The sequence below is a fragment of the Miniopterus natalensis genome, chromosome 11 (genome assembly GCF_054644295.1).
Source record: "Miniopterus natalensis isolate mMinNat1 chromosome 11, mMinNat1.hap1, whole genome shotgun sequence".
NCBI classification, from domain to species: domain Eukaryota; kingdom Metazoa; phylum Chordata; class Mammalia; order Chiroptera; family Miniopteridae; genus Miniopterus; species Miniopterus natalensis.
In genome coordinates, this window is record NC_142091.1 from 58,248,193 (window position 1) to 58,267,568 (window position 19,376).

Consider the following 19,376-nt stretch of genomic DNA (forward strand, 5'->3'; position numbering starts at 1 on the left):
GGGAAAGCCACTGAGATGCTAGAAGGCAGGAGGCAAGGAAGTGAAGGCTTTTAGAAAACTTGGTTGGCAAGGCTGCGTCCCAAAGATGAGGTAGCCCTGTGATGTTATGCCATTGTCAGAGCTGAAGGGTTTGGACGGCAACCAGATCTAATTCCTCTCCAGGAGTCAGACTCAAAGACCCAGCCCTTCTCCAAAGGGAAATCCAACGGGGGTGCTAAGTAGACTGTGTGACAACTGACTAGACACACCGGCTGAAATCATATCCCCTAGAAATAAAAAGGAGCCATTTCAACGTGGTCTGTGGCCTCCGTGCTGAGACTAATTGGTTTGCAGGGTCTGGGGAGGAAGAGAGAGAGGCTGGTAGGAGCCCCTATAAAAAAAAGATCAAACGGAATTCACTTGAAAATATTTCCCTTTTATAAGAGGCATTCCTGGCACTTGAATTTTAAGTAACCTATCTCTTGTGCCTGGGCCGAAATGAAGGGGGACATAGTCCTGCTAATGTATTTATTTTGTTGTACAGTAAGCCCAGGGTGTCGGCACTTGTCATATGTGCTGGGATCAATGCACAGTGACTACCCTTGCCCAGCACAAATCACAGCAAGTGGCACTGGCATGAAAGAATGCCAAAGACGGGGTGAGGGTACCTTATATTTTATTTTTATTTTCCAGCCCAGCAGCAAACATGGACTAGAATCATGTTTTTGAAGAAATGCTTCGTTTTGTTTCCCTTGCTCTATGAGTTAGCGGTATATTCCCTTTATCTAAATGTTTTGCATTTTTAGACTGATTTGGGATGATTTAATCAGTCGGGGGGAAAAAATTAGCACCCACCAAGCCAAAAAACTTCTGTGGTTTTCTAACTTTGTCTTTCTTTTTTTAAAAAAAGTAACTGGTAGTCAATCAAAACAGCCGAAATAGTTTGTACATGATTCTAGAGCTATGTGCACACAGACAAGAAATAATAATGCCTTTTCCTTCAGTGGCACGTTTTACAAGACATTCAATGGTATAAAAAAAAATCAGGTGAGTGATCCTTTACTAAGTTGATGAAAATTTGTACATCGTTTTGCTGACTGGGGAAAATTGGAGGAAAAAAAAAAAAAAAGCTTAAAATTGTAACTTGCACTATAGGAAGAAGTCAGCCTCTCCTGTGTCCCTGCTGATCAGTTATCCACTGAGAGCAGTAGTGGCCAAGCTGTGTTAGAGTTCTGAAATTTCATTTCCATTAAGCTACCAAAAGAAAGAAGCTGGAGAAATGTAAGTGAATTTAAATAGTAAACCAGGAACAAAAGGAATTCACTTTTCAAATAATTCTCATTACACAGATTTGAACATGCTGCATTTGGTTAAACTACATTCTCCACCGATATAGCTGCCTGCACTAAAAGCTTCTTTTAAAATGATTGGATGTGAACCATGTCTGTCCCCTGACATGGGCTTTGAAATATCGAGCTTCATTATACCAGATTTTAAATGCTAACGGCTGGCACTTTGTTTGTTTGTTTGTTTGTTTGTTTAAGATAAGTGAGCCTATAAGCCCCATTTTTTTGGTTATTGTTGGTAAATTCAATTTTTATTGTTTATAATGGAAAAGAAAGAAAGGATGAAAATCCAATGCCAAGTTTCTGGTTGCCTCTATGCAAATACTACGCATTTTTGTCTTTAATGGAATGTAAATCTGGACCCTTTCTCCAGTGATTTCATCCAAGGAACAGGCAACTGTGCTTCCTGATAGCCTGCTGCAATATCTTTTAAAATATCTTTTCCGAATGTATTTCGGGAAGAAAATGAGAGAGAGGAACGTGGGAGAACTTTAGGTGGAAGCTTGGAAAGTGAAAGCTGCTTCCCTTGAAAGCTCAGTGCTTAATCTGGAGTTGGCTTTCTTTTTCCCTCTAACAGTTTTTTTCAGTAATTTAGGGATATATACTTGTGTATAATTTAAAACTTGGTTCCATAGTGTGGTTCTTCCTCAGGAAAAAAAAAAAATTGTTGAAACTATTGCCATTGAGTAATTTTGTTGAAATTGTATACGCTAATCTAACTCTAGGAACAAACAGCAACTATTTTGTCTCTTTTTTCTTTAAATTGTCTGCATTTGGATCATTTTCCAGCAAAGGCTAAGATATATAGTATGAGGACTCAGAGCCTGTTAGTAGAACTATTATTACGATGCAATTAGAAAAAAAGTTGAGCCAACAGACACCTTTATTTTAAATTCCTACAGTTTTTGCATTTTTGTTTCTAATGTTTTTATTGTAACCCCCTTCACTTTAAGACCTATATCCTATATCCCTTTAAGTCCTTCATTCTTATGTGTTCCACAAATAGTAGAAATTTGAAAATATTTGTTAAACAATTGTGTGGGTGAATAAATGAGAAAGTGAGTGAGAGATGGGGTGAGTAAATGAGACAGTGACACAATGAAGGAAAACCCAGCCCAGATAGGCAGGGGCGGAAGTGATGTCCTGAGACCCGTGCTGGGCGGTAAGAGCTAAGAACTTTCCATGGGGTTCAAACAGCACATTAAAGGAGTTTGCTAATATCTTTAGAGACATGAGATAACATATAAGACTGTTCCAGAAGTTGATTTTCTCATTGAGAAACTGAAGGTTGTTACTTATCACATCTGTTTAAAGGCAGCCTTTTTTTTTTTTAACCCTTTCCCAAGGATATGGTTTTTATTGATTTTTAGAGAGAGAGGAAGGGAGAAAGAGAGGAACATTGATATGAGAGAGAAACGCCGTTCTGTTGTCTCCCGCATGCACCACAGCCAGAGATCGGACCTGCAACCTGGGGAATGGTCCCTGACCCAGAATCGAACCTGCAGCCTTTTGGTGTTCGGGACAATGCTCCAACCAACTGAGCCCCCCAGCCAGGGCAAAAGCAGCCTTCTTTTTAAATAAAGTAGGATTAAAAAAAAAAATCTTAAGTAAAATTTGTATTTTAAGTTTTATAGGAAAAATGTACCAAGATATAGTTTCCAAAGAAACTTACGTGATTAATCTGATTTTTTGATAGATCCTATTTTGAAGTCCTCAAAATAAATATGTAAATGTCTTTTGTTCTTTGTATTTGAAATTTCCTGTTGGTTAATCAATAATGTTTCTGGCTAAGGCAGACTCAGGCCGCACTAGAACTGGTGAAATTTCATTTCATAAAATAAATGATATAGGCACTACCTTAGAAAGACTGACTTTAATCTAGCTTTGCCAGCAGCTTAAATAATAAACATGGAGGGACTGAAAATCTGAGAATTTTACAAAACACTCACTAATTCTTACCATTCTTACTAACCAATATCTAGTATATATCAACAAATCAGACAAGTTATTTATGAAACAATTTTAATAATTAATTTTAAAAATCTAAACAAGGTGTGAAGCATGTGTGAGTGTGTTTTTCATCCTAGGAAGAGTGTGTTCATTGCAGTAAAAGCTGAAGTAATCTCTTTTGAAAGATGGGCAGTGTGGAAAACCCATAATCACCTGATTAAAGAAAATGTATGTGGGAGTTTTCAAGTTTAATAATTCAGTTTGACAAGATATATCAATATTTTGAGTAAGCAATATATAATGTAATTTTTCTTGTCAGCAAAAGTAAATAAATGAATGAATACATTTTTTTAGAAAAGATTGGGTTTGCGAGACCAGTAAAATTTAAAAGCCGTTGCTCTCTGTGTTATTACTGCAATGGTTCTTCAACAAACATTTTTTAAGCCCTGCTCTGTGCCAGGCAGGGTACTTAAACCATGTTGATGGTCTAATGATGCAAAAAGCAGAATTTTCCCTCACATGATGATGAAGTCGGTAATGTCATGAGCCTGGAGACTGACTTCAAATAATCACACAAGTAAATAAGAAGTATATCTATGCAAAGGAGAGGCACCTGGTACCAAAAAAAAAAAAAATTCCACACACTTTTGGAGACTTTCTCCTCTGAGACTGAGTGAAGATCTCCCTGATGGAGGAAAGGAAGGCAAGGATATCACAGGAGAAAGAGAAGCAGTGTGGTGGGGTGCTGAGTGAGGAATTGTGTGAAGCCTGGGAAAGGGTCTAGATCTGGATCTGCAGGCAGAGGGCAGGACCGAACAGCCAAGTTAGAGACGTTTGAAGGTCACGGCTAAGGCCCCGTTCAAGATGTTTGACTTTATCCTGAGGGCAATTGGAAGCTGTTTAAGGTTCTTAAGTAGAAAGGCTAACATGATTACATTTGTAATTTCAAAAGGTCACTCCTCTCCCAGTGTGGAGAATGGATTTTAGGGGGCTAGAGTGAACATTGGGAGGCCCTTGGAGAGTTGATACAGTCATTGGGTTGGAGGGGATGGTAGCCTTCAACAGGGCAGTTTGGAGGAGATGAGACATGGAGAGACATGAATGGATTTGAAATTTGAATAAATTTTATATAATTAAAAACAAAGATTTTTAAAAATCAGAATCTTGAAATACTGGCTGAAAGCATTGAAATGCCCAGACAGAGAGGCTGGGAGTCATATTTAGGTGATGATTGTCTTTCTTAAACTCCCCATTCCACTCAAGCCTTCCTGTGTCTCCAAGCCATCTTCATTCTATCCCACACACTTTTCAGAATCCTACATTGTCATGAAGAACTGCAGTATTAAATGCGACACTGGCACAACATGTCACTAATCTAACTTTCTTCAAATATGCAGATCCCAAAACGTTATCCCCCATTTTTTTAGCCCACAATGGTCTTGTTCTTATTTCATATGACATAGAAATCCAGTAAGTAAATGTGCTTCTGTTTTCCTTTAAATTTTTAGATACTACATCAATTTCATGTCTGTCCTCATCAGAACTAGTTCACCTGTATTTAATAGTCCAAACAATATTCGAAGGGGTTCTTAACAAGTGGTTGGTTTTTCAGTGAAATCCTCAAAGAAATGAATATGCTCTCAGAGAAAATACACAGACACTCACTAAAAGTAAGAACATTGTTCCTTTGCTTCAGGGTAATTCCATGTGGACCCAGTCAGTCCTCGGAAACCCATTGTAAGGAAGATATTCTGGTTGCTGGGCTCCTTTCTGGTACGAGCTAAGTCACTGTGGCCCTGCTGAGCAACTCAGGCTGCTGAGAAAAGATGCAATGGAAATATACACAAACATTTTATGGCTTCTCTAATGGCAATTATGTTTTCTAACTTTACCCCATTCCTAGCATTTCTACATTTGGAAGGCTCCATCGGTTTCTTCTTCTGTTCTCATAATTCCTCATAGTGACCATCTATAAACAAAGTAAAATCTGCACACAAGAGAACAGTTGAATCGCCAAGATTTAGGGCACATGCTTTTACTAGATGCTAAAATAAAAAGAAAGTTTACTGGAGGGTAGTTAAAAAAAATCATGGCACTATATCAAAATTCTTATTTCACACTTAGCACAGAAGGAAATTTTAAAAGATGATTGTTTCAATTTTTTTATCTACTCATTGTTTTGTGAAAATTGGAAAATACAGATAAGCAAACATTTTTAAAAATTAGCTGTAATTTCATCATTCAGAAATACCCACTGGTAACATTTTGTTATGTACTTTTTCCAGTCAAATGTACTTTACAAAAAATGGAATAAAGTTTGGAATACAGTGAAGGGTATAGTGTAGTAACTAAGAGAAAAGCAGGGCTGGAATCCCATCTCTCCCTTTTGCTACCTGTATGACTTTGGGTAGATTGCTTAAATCGTAAGTGTGCCTACTTCACAGAGTTGTTACAAGGTATAAATGAGTTAATATATTTTTTTAAAAAGCTTAAAATAATGCCAGATATATATCAAGCAATTATTATACAGTATTGTCGTCTACTTCTAAATATATATATATATATATCCTCACACAAGGACATGCTTGGAGAGAGGAAGGGAGAGAGGAAGAGAGAGAGAGGAAGGGAGAGAAACATCAACAGTTGCCTCCCATACATGCCCCAAAGGGGGATAGAACCTGAAACCTGCATATGTGCCTTGACAGGGAATCGAACAGACAACCTTTCGATGCACAATATGGTGCTCAACCAACTGAGTTACTCTGGCCAGGCCCACTTCTAAATATTTTAATAATAAATTAATACACACTCATTGTAAATAAATACAGAAGCACATTAATAAGTAAAAGCTTCCCTCATACCCCCCCACCTATATAACCTATTCTTTCAAATGAACAGAAGACTCTGAACATCTTTCCATGTCATTAAACATCTTTCTATGGTTCTATAGATGACAACTCTCATGAAAAGAAATGCTATGGATATTATAAGCTCAGAATACCCAATAGTCCATATTCCGCTTCAGATACTGCACACAGTACAATCATGGAGACTACTTTAAAAGAAATTCCCTTAAGATTCAGTAGTTCTAAACATATTAGGAAAATCCTTCAGATATTCATATTAATGGGAATGATTGAGCTGTTCTTTGCAAGACCAAAAGATTTGCATTTAGTTTATTGTCAGTTTATTAATTCCCATCCTTTGAGGCCTGAGCAATATTCTAAAAAGCAAATTAAGGACTTTCCATTTTGCCAGCTGCAGTCAGCTTTTGGTTATTTGTACTGCTTAAATTCGTAAGCAAACAAGTAAGCGGATAGTTTGTTGAGAATTGGTGACTAATTTATATGATGCTCCAATTGTTGATATAACATTTATTTGCTTATTTCAGAGCTGTCAAGAATATATAATGGGCTCTAATCTCTAACATTCATTTGGCAACAGGAGGTTCAAGAAGTGAGGGCAGTAACATGGGAAAGTGGTAGAATTTAAGGAAGGGAAGATGTAAGAATTTGGGGGGAACTTGGCAGTCCTTTGGCAAATGGTGTGGCTGCTGCTTTCCCACCACCCCAGTACGAAGTATATGAAGTGTAGATGGCCACTGTTTATTTTATAAAATATGCACATCCAAATTAAATAATCTGTGGTAATCCTCACCCTTCATCACGCACACAGGCTAATCTAGTTATACAAACGTGAGCGTGTTTGGGTGCCAAGGGGCTGGCCTAGTGGATTCTAAGAATTTTATTTTAGAAAAGACAGCAGCTAGTATCTGGTATCTGAATTTTCTGTTGGCAAACTGGTCCTTGCATGTCTTCGAGGCATATGGAAATGGATGACAAAAGTGCCTGGAGTAACTAGAAATATAATTTGATGAAAACTGAAGCAACGAACTGTGAGAAACTGTTAAACCAGTGTCATCCAACAGTGCTTCAAAAATAATGAAACCGAACCATCAGCTCTTTATGAGTAATACTGGGGCAAAATGAGAAAAGCACATGGTATGTACAAAAAGTCGAGATATATGAGGTAATGCTCTTTTTAATTACTATTATTACAAAGACCACTCTAAAAGTCTCCGCCCAGACTCCTTTCCATTTATCTCTGAGTAGACAATGACATCACGTCTCCTCCAAGTCATTCAGACTCAGGGGATGGAGCTGGCTCGTTCCATCGGCAATGCCATGTAGGGTGTTGGCACGGCCCTGAAAGCCTCTCTCCACATTATCCTGAAACTGAAAAGAACGTTTGATGGTGGCCAAAGGATTTAAACTTTTTCCCCTCTAGACGTTAAGCACTCAGAAAATCTGAAGGACAAAAATAGGTATAATTATAAAACGTCACAGAAGGAGAAAACTTAAAAAGTGAGAACGCTCCAGTCATCTGAAGGCTAGCAGTTCGTGGAGTCATTAGAAGTCATTCCATCCGGGCTGAGTTTGAAGAAAAGTCAGAGGTTGCTTTGTTCTTGACTCTAAGTGAAATCAAAACCTACCCAGACTCTATACAAAAGCAGCTGCAGGCCGCCTTTTCCTTTCTGGGTCTGGGCAACTAAACACACGTAAATGACTTATATTCAGAGAAGCCTGTGATTCTGTTCATATTAATCCATGTCTCGGGCTGGCAAAATGCCTAAGCACAATCAAAGGGGGCGGGAGGGGTAGAAGTCTGCCTTTTCAAACAGGCTAGAAAATTTGTACCAAAAGATCACAGGGCGACAGAGACAGCTGGAAAAATTGGAGCTGGGGCTCTGATTTTCGTGCCAGTGGGACACCTAATGCAGAGGGAATGCAGAGGATAGATGGAGAGCTGTGTATGTATGTTGTTCAGTTCCACGATACTGTACATACACAGAGGTAACGGCATAACAATTTTAAAGTAATATTGTGCTATAAGGAAACACAAAAATCTCTTGCTGTGGCAGAAAATTAATACATCAGAGTCCAGCAACAAGTTGCTAATAAGATGAACACTTACAAAGAAAAGAGAAGGAAGCAATAACTCCAAACTTAGTCAATAAAGAGGTGAGATGCTTCACTCCTGGCCCTTAATAATCATTTCTTTGGGGGAAAAACAGTTCCAACCAGTGTTTTTACATGCATAGAATTTTCTGCAAGATGGCTTAAAATGCTTGGGACACAAGAGGTTTCCAAATGAGAGATTTTAGGACATTTGTGCTTCTAAAGGAATGTATATGATTTTTCTTGGGTTTCAGTAGTGATTTTATTCATAATGGAGATTAAAAAGCCAGGTATTTGATGTAATTATATCATCTCTATGTGAAGGAAGCTTTTCATTCAAGGTGTTCTTCTATCTAATTTTGGGCAGATGAAGGGTGGCATCCACATCGGAAATGCTGTGTGGAAAACGAAGATCATTGAAAGTTTTACTGAGATGTGTTGAAAGAGTCTGGGGTCCAGGCTATGCTTTCAGACTCCGATATTCCATGGCCTTCGACAGACACTAAGACAAGCAGAACCAAAGCAATTCTTACCACACAGCCGGTGGTCACAGAAAACAGCCTATGGAGGGTCTGTCGCTGAAAAGAATGGCCTCTGGAAGAGAACCAAAAGGGGAAAAGATGTGGAAATGGAGTACGTATATGAGTGTGAGTGTGAGAGTGTGTGTGTGTGTGTGAGAGAGAGGGAGAGAGAGAGAAGATGGAAATATGTGATTTGAACACTGAAGGTAAAAGTTAAATCCTGAATAATATCAGTGGGTGGACTCAGGCATATATTTTCCTCTTCTCTTTTATCTCCAACAACTCTATTAATAAGAGTTTAAAAGTATAGATGGTAATTACATGCGAAAAATCTTCTAGAACCTTCTGGCATCTTAGGGAAATTGGCTAATAAGTTCCAGAAGGAGGAATGGAATACTCCTAGAAACAACAAACTTATTCCCTTACTTCATTATTTACTTTAATATTTTCATCTTTAATAAAGCAACCTCATATTCTACATACTAATTATATCATTTGCTATGTCTCTAATGTGCTTTTTTGATATTCATGTGCTCTTAGGTTAAAATTCTTTTAGGGTGATATTTTGATAACTGACTGATAATAGACCAATAATATTTATTGGAACATACACTTTTATTTTAAATGTGTACACATTCCCTGAAGCTTTTTTTTAAAAAAAAAACAACACACAAAACAAAGCAAAAAGATTAAAGTACTCTACACACATATGCACATAAACTTCTGCACATCTAATATGTAAATTCTTTAAGCGAGCCTGGTTAAGATAAAATCCTAAAGCTAATATGTAGCCAGGCTTCTCTCCTGCCATTCTCTCCGCTTCCCCCTCCCCTGGTTTTCCAAATAAACAGCAGGCCCTAAGGGCTCTTTGAACTCACTAGAGTGTTTAGCTCCAGCAATCACTGGTTCATGTAGCTTATCTTTTCCTGGTATTTCTATGCGATTTAATAGTTCCAGGCTGGCCGAGGGAATGAAAACTTCTGGGTCTGTTTCTGGAAGCGTTGCACTCCCCGTTGCCATCTGCGATAAACCAAATAACCTTTCTGCGCCTCAGCTATTTTCTTACAGCTGAGCCTGTTTTGCAGCAATGGAGTGAAGCTCGAAAACATAGTTGGAGGTGTTCACCAGCGAAACAGTCTTCTTCTGAGCCATGCAGGTGTGTCTAGTAATTAAGTAATGAACAAGGACCAACCTCTTGATGGGGATATTAATTAAATATCCAACATTAAAGTAGCATTTAATTGCCAAGGGATTAATAAAGCAGATTCTTACTCTATTAGATTGGGATTCTTTAGTTATAAGTAATAAAATCGGACCCTGGCTAAGATCAGCAACAGGGAGTTTATTGAAAAGTAACAGGATTACATCAATTGGAAGGCTCAGAGTTGGGGATTAAATTTTCCAAAAATGATTGCACCAATATGTATTCTGTCCCAAATGTTCTTTTTACAATTTGATCTTGACTGTGCTCTGTTGAGAGGCTCGAAGGTCTGTGTTCTTTCCCCTTGAACGTAGGTGGACTTTTACAGTGTTTCATCCAGGAGTGCAGCAGAAATAAGCTCACGTGACTTGGGAGGCTAGATCATTACAAGGGCTTCTGAGTGGATCTTTCTGGATCGGTGGACCTTTAGATCCCTGAGCTGCCACGTAAGAAGTCCGGCCACGACCCCAATGCTACCATGCTGGATAGACCATCTAAAGATTTTGAGAGATGCCCAAGGAGCGCCATCTGTTCTAGTCCCCAGCTGTTCCAGTCTTCCCGGACCAGGCGCCAGACATGTGAGCAAGCCTTAAGCCCCACCTCTAAGCCACCCAGGCAAAAATGAGTAGAGATGAAACAAGCTGACCCCGCTGAGGCCTGTCCAGACTGCAGTCTTCAGCAAAATAGATGGTATTGCTGTTGTTTTAAACTACTAAATTTGGGCAGATTGCAACAGCCATGGTAACTGAAACATTTGGGAGAGAGCAGGAATTGAGGAGCAAAGGGCTGGGAACTAAGAGCTAGAGAAATATCTTGTAGCACTGGTACTGCCACTAAGATGACTCAACTCCAAGTGTCTCTCCAATACTGTATTGCTTGCTTAAGAGTCAAAGTCCTGGAGAGTACATCCAAGGACCCAAATGAGACTGGAAATATACCTTCTGCTGAATCTTAGAGATGCTGGAATGATTTGGTAGAAAGAGCCCCCAGTGGCTACTGAGGCTCCCCAGTAAGGAAGCAGGCACCTGGATTTGTCATCCCCACCAAGACTATAACGCGGGGGAAAGAAACTGGATTGTGTTTTGGAACAGCAAATGGGTGACAGACGTCAAACAATGAGTCCATTCAGACCACATTTCATTCTACTTTGATTAATAGTTTTCTTTAGTTATAGTATCCTTGAATACAAATTAATTGCAAGTAAAATGTATGTCTTGTTTGCTAATTGTGTTTTGGAATAAAGTTGCTGAAACAGTCTTTAAAATAATTTACTGGGTATTAGAAGACATTAGGCTCCTTCCTTCCTTCCTTTGTTAAAATGATCTTTAATAATTTAGCATTTAGCACTCAATCTACAAAATATTCACAAACAGAAGAGAAGAGCCTGCAGGTTATAAAAATACTCAGAGCTGCCTTAAACCTTTTTTGGAAAAAAGAAGAACGAACAAACAAATAATAAATTAGTAAAATATTAAAAATAAATTTCAGGGCCATTGTTTCTCATACCACAGTTCTTTTTCACTTGTATTTAATCTGTATCAAGTGTGGTGGCCCAACACACACACACACACTCACACACAAGCCTCAATCATTTTCAATCAAATATGCTGTTCAAATTCCTGAAAATAATAAGACTCACTGATTGTTTGACTGGATTGGAGGTTTATTTGACTGAACTGAAGGCCATTGATGCAGTAGGCCCATGCATAGACAATGTAAAGCGTTATTTTTCCTTACTGTCATTGTTCCTTCAGGTTTTAATTTGTTTTAGTTATTTAACAGGAGACACAGTTATCTTTTAAGCTATGGTGCACGCAGTGGAAAAGAAGTGATTCTTCGTCATTGAGATTTCTCTGTAATTTTAAACAGGAGAAATAAAGACATTTATAAACCAGGATGCCTTCTTTTCAGTAGAAAAGACATCTGTAGAAGACTCATGATTTGCCCAAGGATTTAAATCAGATTACATAATCTTAGACCAAAATATACCACAATAACACATCACTGCTAAGATAGCTTATTGTCATTTCCTTGAACATGCATAAAGTAGACTTGGAAATACAGCAAAATATGAAGAATTCCAGCCAACCTTGGGCGTCTAACATAGTTTCATATTTTATTGGTGAAATTATTTTATAGATAGTACAGAGATAGATGATAGATTGATAGATAGGTATAGATAAAGATATAGATGTAGATATCTCAGAAATTGAGAATTCCAAAATTTTGTTTTGCAGTTTAAGTGACTGTTTTTCTTTCTTACTGCTTCTGCTTCTTTCCAGCTTGACTTGTCCAGAGAAATCTGGTAAAATCAGGAAAGGGACCTGAGTGTGGAAAGCAGTGGTAAGATGAAAGACGCATGTCACTGCAGAGTCCCTCACTGTTGTCCTTTCACTATTTTGTGGAAGCAGGATTTCCAACCTCAGCACTATTGACATTCAAGCTGGACATTTCTTTGTTGCAGGAGCTGGCCTGTACATTGTAGGATATTTAGCAGCATCTCTGGCTTCTAGCCAGTAGATATTAGAAGCAGTTCAGTCTGTTTTTTTAAATCGTGGTAAAAATATACATTACATAAATTTACCGTTTTAATCATTTTAAGTGTGCAGTTCAGTGGCATTAAGTACATTCACATTGTTGAGCAAACACTGCCAGCATCATTCTCCAGAAATTCTTCATTCTCCCAAACTGAAATTTCATACCTATTAAACAATAACTTGCCTATCCCACCTCCCCTTAGCCGCTGGTTAAACTGTGTTCTTCTATCTATCCCTGTGAATTTCACTACTCATATAAGTGGAATCACACAATATGTGTTCTTTTGTGTCTAGTTTATTTCACTTAGTGTAATGTCTTCAAAGTTTATCCATGTTGTATCATGTCAGAATTTCCTTCCTTTTTAAGGCTCTATAATATTCCATTGTGTGGATATACCACATTTTGTTTATCCACGCATCTGTCAGTGGACACTTGGGTTGCTTTCCCCTTTTGGCTGTTGTGAATAGTGCTGCTGTGAACACAGGTGTACAAATATCTGTCTGAGTTTCTGCTTTTACTTCTTTTGATTATATAGACAGAAGTGGAATTGCTAGGTCGAATGTCTCTAGACAGTGCCAAACGTCCCTCGGGGGCAAAGTCGCCCCGATTAAGAACCACTTGCCTAAAGAAACAACCTTCTTTGAACAATGATATTTCCACAGAGCTGAATCATGGGCTTTTAGGTTTAGAAGGGGCATTAGAAGCCATCTTACTGAGTGATTCATCTCTACCTCATCCCTGAGACTTGTATTTGGCTACTAGCAGTGCTTGGGAACTTGGTCACCTCTAAGGCCACCTCAAACTTTCCCTATCAGTTCTTCTCTCCTTAATCTTTTTTAGTCTACTGGCTCCTTCCCATCATGCTACAAACATGCCCACGTCTCTGCAGCCTATATCTCATACCTTCTAGTTACCAGCAAACATCTTAATAATCTATACAATTTCAACTCCCTTTTATTCTTTAATCAATTGACATCTGAGGCTGCTTCTAATACAATCACCTAATTGTTAGATTCAATAGCTTCTTTTATCTTTCTTCTTGACATAATCATAGCAATATCATTTAATCTGACCCAACTCTCCAGTAAGTTATTTATTCAGCAAGTATTTATTGCACCTACTATACATCACTGTGTAGTAAAGATTTTATTGACTTTTGTCTCTGGTTCCTGGGATGTAACCTCTAAACCCTTGGAATTTCCCAAATGATAGGTATATTTTTCATGATGCACCCCTCAGACCACACCTGAAAGCTCATGCTAACAAGGAGATTCATTGTGGGTCCCTGGATAGTTTATGCTAATGAGATGAATCAGGATGGTGGCTGGCCATGCCAGCAAGACCAACCATGTGATTAGATTTTGGGACTGTAATATAGATTTGGAGTCTGTAATAGATGCCTGCCCTCTGGGAAGTAGGATGAGACTGGAGAATGAGTCACATGGGCAATGATTCAGCCAATCCTGCCTGCATAATAAAATCCTGACTAAAAAGTGTGGGCATTGAAGTTCAGGTCAACTCCCTTGGTTGGCAAATACTCTACGAATGGGCACACATCAGTGTGCTAAGAAAGTAATGTGCATCCTGGGGACAAAGAAACTATATATTTGGGACATTCTCTGTGCCTCTCCTTTGGCTGGTTCTGATTTCTATCCTTTTGCTGTAATAAAACTATAATTGTTAAGTATAGTGCCTTCCTGAGTTCTGTGAGTTGTTCAAACAAATTACCAAACCTAAGGGGGTAATGGGAAATTTTGAATTATAGCCAGCAGGTCAGAAATGAGTGTGGTCTGGGGACTTACAAATTTGTGGCTGGTGTCTGGAGTGAGGGAAGTCTCGCGGAGGACTGTGCCCTTAATCTGAGAAGTTTGGCTTGACTCTAGGTAGCTGGTGTCAGAAGGCATTACAATCACTCTGAGGCACTCTGCGACACCACATTGAACAAAACATTGTTTCCTAGCCTCGTGGAGCTCACAGGAGAGAGAGATGGAAATTAAAATATCATCAGAAAACCAAACACAGAAACTCCTCTGGGTACAGGTGAGTTAAATTTCCAAAGTCTGTTTACAAGTCTATTTGTTCCTAAGTCCAAAATGAAGCCATACAAGTGATGAGCGTATGCGCATCAATTAATGTTGGGTTTCACTTGGTTTCCGTCAGAATCCTACGCCACTAATTAGTCGTTTTCATCACTCTCACTGCCTGTACATTCACTGGGCATAATGAGATTGATAATGCTCATAAAACACCTCAGAATGAAGCGCAAACACAGCAAGCACTGGAGAACTAAGGAAATGAAAACAAGCTGGCTAAGATTAAAATGACAACCATGACCACTCCTGCCTTCAGTCGTTGGTGAGCAAAATTGACTTGGCTTTGTCCCAGGGCAAAGCTTTGTTCATAGCAAGGTCTAAGAATTTAAGTTGGGCTTCAGAAAGAAAGGATATACATACTTCCATATATATGGATAAATAAGTGGCTCATTTAGGTGGAAGCTTAGGGAAAGCTTCCCAATGGCCTGAAGGTTGAATAAAAATTGGGCAGAGCGGGAGAGTACCGTCGCAGAAAGAAGGTTTAAGAGCGACAGAGATCCTGAGGTAGGACGGCGCCGGGCATACTGAAGGCAAAGGAGGGTCTACGCAGGGAGTGTGTCTGGGAGTGAGGACAGTTAGGTGAACGTCTGCCTCAGCAAACTGGCACCAAGGCTCAACTATCAGAGGGTGGCTGTGGGTGATGTATGTTTGGGTAAATGATCTGGCCAACACTGGGAAACATGCCAAACCAGTTACCCCATTGGGATGTGAGCTTCCTGGGTAATATATGTGTGTGTGTATGTGTGTTTGTGTTTGCGGTTGCTTGCTTGTGTGTATGAGTGACTTAGATGTATAATAACTTGTTGTTGATAATTGGGAAACATCTAGGCACAGAGGAGATTTAGGTGGTCCACAGGTGTGGCAATGAATAGCTGCAGGTCACATGGTGAGAAATGTATTCCCCCTGTGATTCTTTCCCAATAATTGGGATTAGGACAAGTAAAAGTATTTGTTTTGTACTAGTCAATACTTAACCCCTATATAACACAAAAGTCTCCCTATATAGAAATGAAAATCTCTCAGTATCTAAATAGAATATAACAAACTATTTTGCTTTCACTCTATTTTTATAAATATAAAGCAAGTAAGAGAGATAAGCCATTCACTATAGTAATATCATTTTGATAAATAGATTTAAATGAAAATGTCAGTAAATTTTAAAAATTAAGTAAATACTGCCCAGCCGGGCGTGGCTCAGCAGTTGAGCGTCAACCTGGGATCGGGGTTTGATTCCCGGTCAGGGCACATGCCCGGGTTGCGAGCTCGATCCCCAGTTGGGGGTGGGCAGGAGGCAGACGATCAATGACTTTCTCATCCTTGATGTTTCTATCTCTCTCTCTCCCTCTCCTTTCATCTCTCTGTAATCAATAAAGATATATTTTTTTAAAAATTTAAAAAAATAAATAAAAATTAAGTAAATACTAATAGAGTCTGTGTGTAGGTATACTAAAAGGGCACATAAATGCCAGAGGTTTGGAAAATTCTGTTTTCATGAAATATCAGTGCTGTGTCACCATGAAGCATATAATTCACCAAGGTAATATTCTTAAGAAGAAATAGTGGACAGTGGAAAAACATTGACGTGAATATTGGGAAATCTTGGCTCTGGCTTTGGCCATGAAGGCTGAAGAGAACACATCTAGGAGCCATGTCTTCTATATCTGAATCCTGGTTCTACCGTGTGTTAGCTCAGATGATTACATAGACTTTAAGGCAGAACTTTCTGTCATGATGCTTTATGTTGTATAATTTGAGGTGAGCAATGCAGCGGCCACCACTGAGCACTTGAAATGTGGTCTGTGCAACTGCGGGACTGAACATTAAATTTTATTTAAATTAATTTAAATAGCAACATATGGCTAGTGGCTGCTTATTGGCCAGTTGCAGCCCCAAGACTCAGTCTTCTCATCTATAAAATAAAGAGTATGATACTATTTGCCTGAGGGGATCGTTTTTGAATAAAATGACACAATACACGTAAAGAACTTAGAACTTGGCACAGAAAAAGAGGTTAATAATATTAGCACCCTATTTAACTAGCTTTATAGGTCATGTGTTTCACATCTCTGAAATGTAGTTGTTGCTTTTGTATGTTAATTGCATGGTGTCTAAGATCACCGAAGTACTGATGTCCCCAGTTCAGGTTCAGGTTCAGGCTCAGGTCAGCCACAGAGCCGAGCATAGGATGCAGAGTAAAGGCTCAACGACTGGAGTAAAGAGTAAAGGGGAGCTTTGGGTGGGGTGGATCTTTTAAATCTTATTTAACAGTTTCAGATTTCTTACATTTGTATAAGTTTAAATGTTTAAGACAATACAAGAAAATGCAGGGTGACCAAAAAAACCCTTTGAATAAGTTAAAAATATTACTTTCTGTCCAAAGCACGCTAAGTTGGATTTTAAAGCAAGTGTGAAGGCTTGTTGAGTTGAGTCTGTCACGTGTTAACGTTTCTGATATTTTGGCCTTCCTGTATCAACGAGGCTCCCTCCCTTAAGGCATTTGTGAAGAGCCTAAGGCCTGCCTAGCAACTGCCTGTTTATTATTGCTTATTCCACAGCAATCTTGCAATGGAGGTGCCCTTATCCTTATTGCAAAGGTCAGAAAACTGAGCCTTGGGGAGGATTGAATGAGTTGCCCCAGGTCACATACCTAAAGGCAGAATCTGGCCCTCCCTGGTTACAAGCTTGCTGTCCTTCCACCAGGCACTGCTAATGAAGTCGTAATAGCTGCTCAGTCCTATAACTCAATTAGCCTGTTGTTTGATTTCATCTGAATCCATATGAGTCTGTAGAGTCCTCTCTCAAAGTTATTGCCAAGGGTTATGCTGTTGGTTGTATGTTTCGGAGGATTCTGCTCTTGAGGCTGGAAAAGAAATTGGTAAGATACAGCTACAGCTTCTATAGTTAACATTTCTTGGCAACTAATTAGAATGAGTATCTAAGTGCTTTACCTGGACTATTACATTTAATCCTTTCAACCTAACCCTTACATGCCATTCTTACACCCATTTTATTGACAAGTAAACTGGAGCAGAGAGGGCAAACAACACATCTGAGGCGACACCAGTATCCAGGCTTTCAGCTACTATACCATGCTCCCTGCTGGTCGTGCTGGTGTGAAGTCTGAATATTGGGGGGCACAAAGATTTCTCTAGAAGGTTCTTTATCACAACCTGAGTCTTTTTGTTTTCTCCCTGATAATACTTTTCTTCTTCATGCCTCTCCTCCAGTTGACATTTTGTGTTGCTAAATTCCAGTTCCTTTTCTCCTCAGCTGATTTTTACCATTGGGATCCTTACATAACATTAGGAAGTATGTGGGTTTTATGCCAAAAAAGAAAAAAAAAAATCTTTATTGGCCAAATAGTGAACTTTCAAAGCACCTGGAAAAGAAAACTGTTATGTGAATTCAATAAGCAAAGAATCCCAAATCTCAGTTTCTCCTTCATTTTGGCCAGTACAGTTTTGAAATGGGAACAGAAAAAGCAGCGATGTTGTACTGAAACTCCAATATTGTAATTTCTGTTAATAGAGTTTGGTTAAAAAAAAAATAATCCATGTAACTTTCTGCTTCTAGAAACACTGTAGTTCTCAGAACTCCAATATTTAAGGATATTAATGAGAAATATCCAAGGGAAACACTAATCATTTGAGGGGGAAAATACATTTTCTGTGTCAAGGAAAAAATATTCCTGTGTTGTAAGTGGGCCAAATTATGAGAATTATTCACAGACTTTTTTTAATAGCACTTAGCAGAGCCGTTAGGATAATCTATGCTCTATTGCATCATGCGATACGTTCAGGATTTGGCGTTTAAGTATGATACATGTTAAATTGAAAATACCCACTTGTTAAATAGAAAGAGCAGGAGAATTCGATGAGCTATTTTTCACCTGTCAGAGGTTATCGGAAGCTGTAATTCAGGGAAACAATGAAAGGAAAAGATGTAAGTTGCCCAATAGGCTGATACTACTTAGTGAACTTCCAAGAGCCTCAGTGGGGTTTCCATTTGACCAGCCAAGAAGCAACACACTTTGACGATGACAAATATAGGAATCCACTGAAAAGGTGTTTAAATAGTAGGTAGAGTCTGCACAGAATATTCAAAATGTACAGGATATGCAACGTCCCCCAGCTAACCTTAGTCAATAGTGTCTTTTCTTCCATTGCTTCTTGACTGGAGATGAAACAAAATAAGTTGGATGCTCCACACTGAACTCTACCATTTATATGTTTATATGAGAATTAATATTTATTCTAGCAACTGATTTGGGCACGTGCTCTGAGATTCTATAAACTGTACGTCTCCATGTCTCTGTAAGCTATGAGATTTCATCAGGAAGAAAATGATTATAATAGATAATATGAATCATATTTTAGCTGATGTCAACATTATAAGAAATATGTTTATTTTAATAGGGGGAACCGCATGAAATTGTCAATATTTAACAGTTTTTTGTCTACAGAATATCATTTTATATGGTTCAACCTAATATTTTAAGATGTGAATAAATCACAGAGCGACGATATTATTTTTGGATTCTAGCAATAACTGGAGTTGCCCTGGAATTTGTTTCAGTTTACAGAAGCTATGGTGATTTGAACATTTTTACTTCTGGATTGTATTTTGAAGTGATGGACTGGAAAATAAATAGAGTTTAAAATGTCCTCTGACACTTAAATATTATATCAGATTCGTTTGGCACAGCAGACACTTTCAGAATTATTGTGGACCCAAACAAATAAATCATAAATGGATAATGCAAAACATCTATTGATTAGGTTGAATAATTT

The 19,376-nt window shown here is 38.5% G+C and overlaps 1 long non-coding RNA gene across 1 annotated transcript; it reads left to right on the plus strand.

Annotated features, from left to right (window-relative positions):
- Positions 1–296: 296 nt before the first annotated feature.
- On the plus strand, positions 297–11,152 carry LOC107531947 (uncharacterized). Its single transcript, XR_001602666.2, has 5 exons — positions 297–1,026; positions 1,135–1,260; positions 8,601–8,866; positions 9,809–9,910; positions 10,270–11,152. It is a non-coding gene; the product is annotated as an uncharacterized LOC107531947 (long non-coding RNA).
- The last annotated feature ends 8,224 nt before the right edge of the window (positions 11,153–19,376 follow it).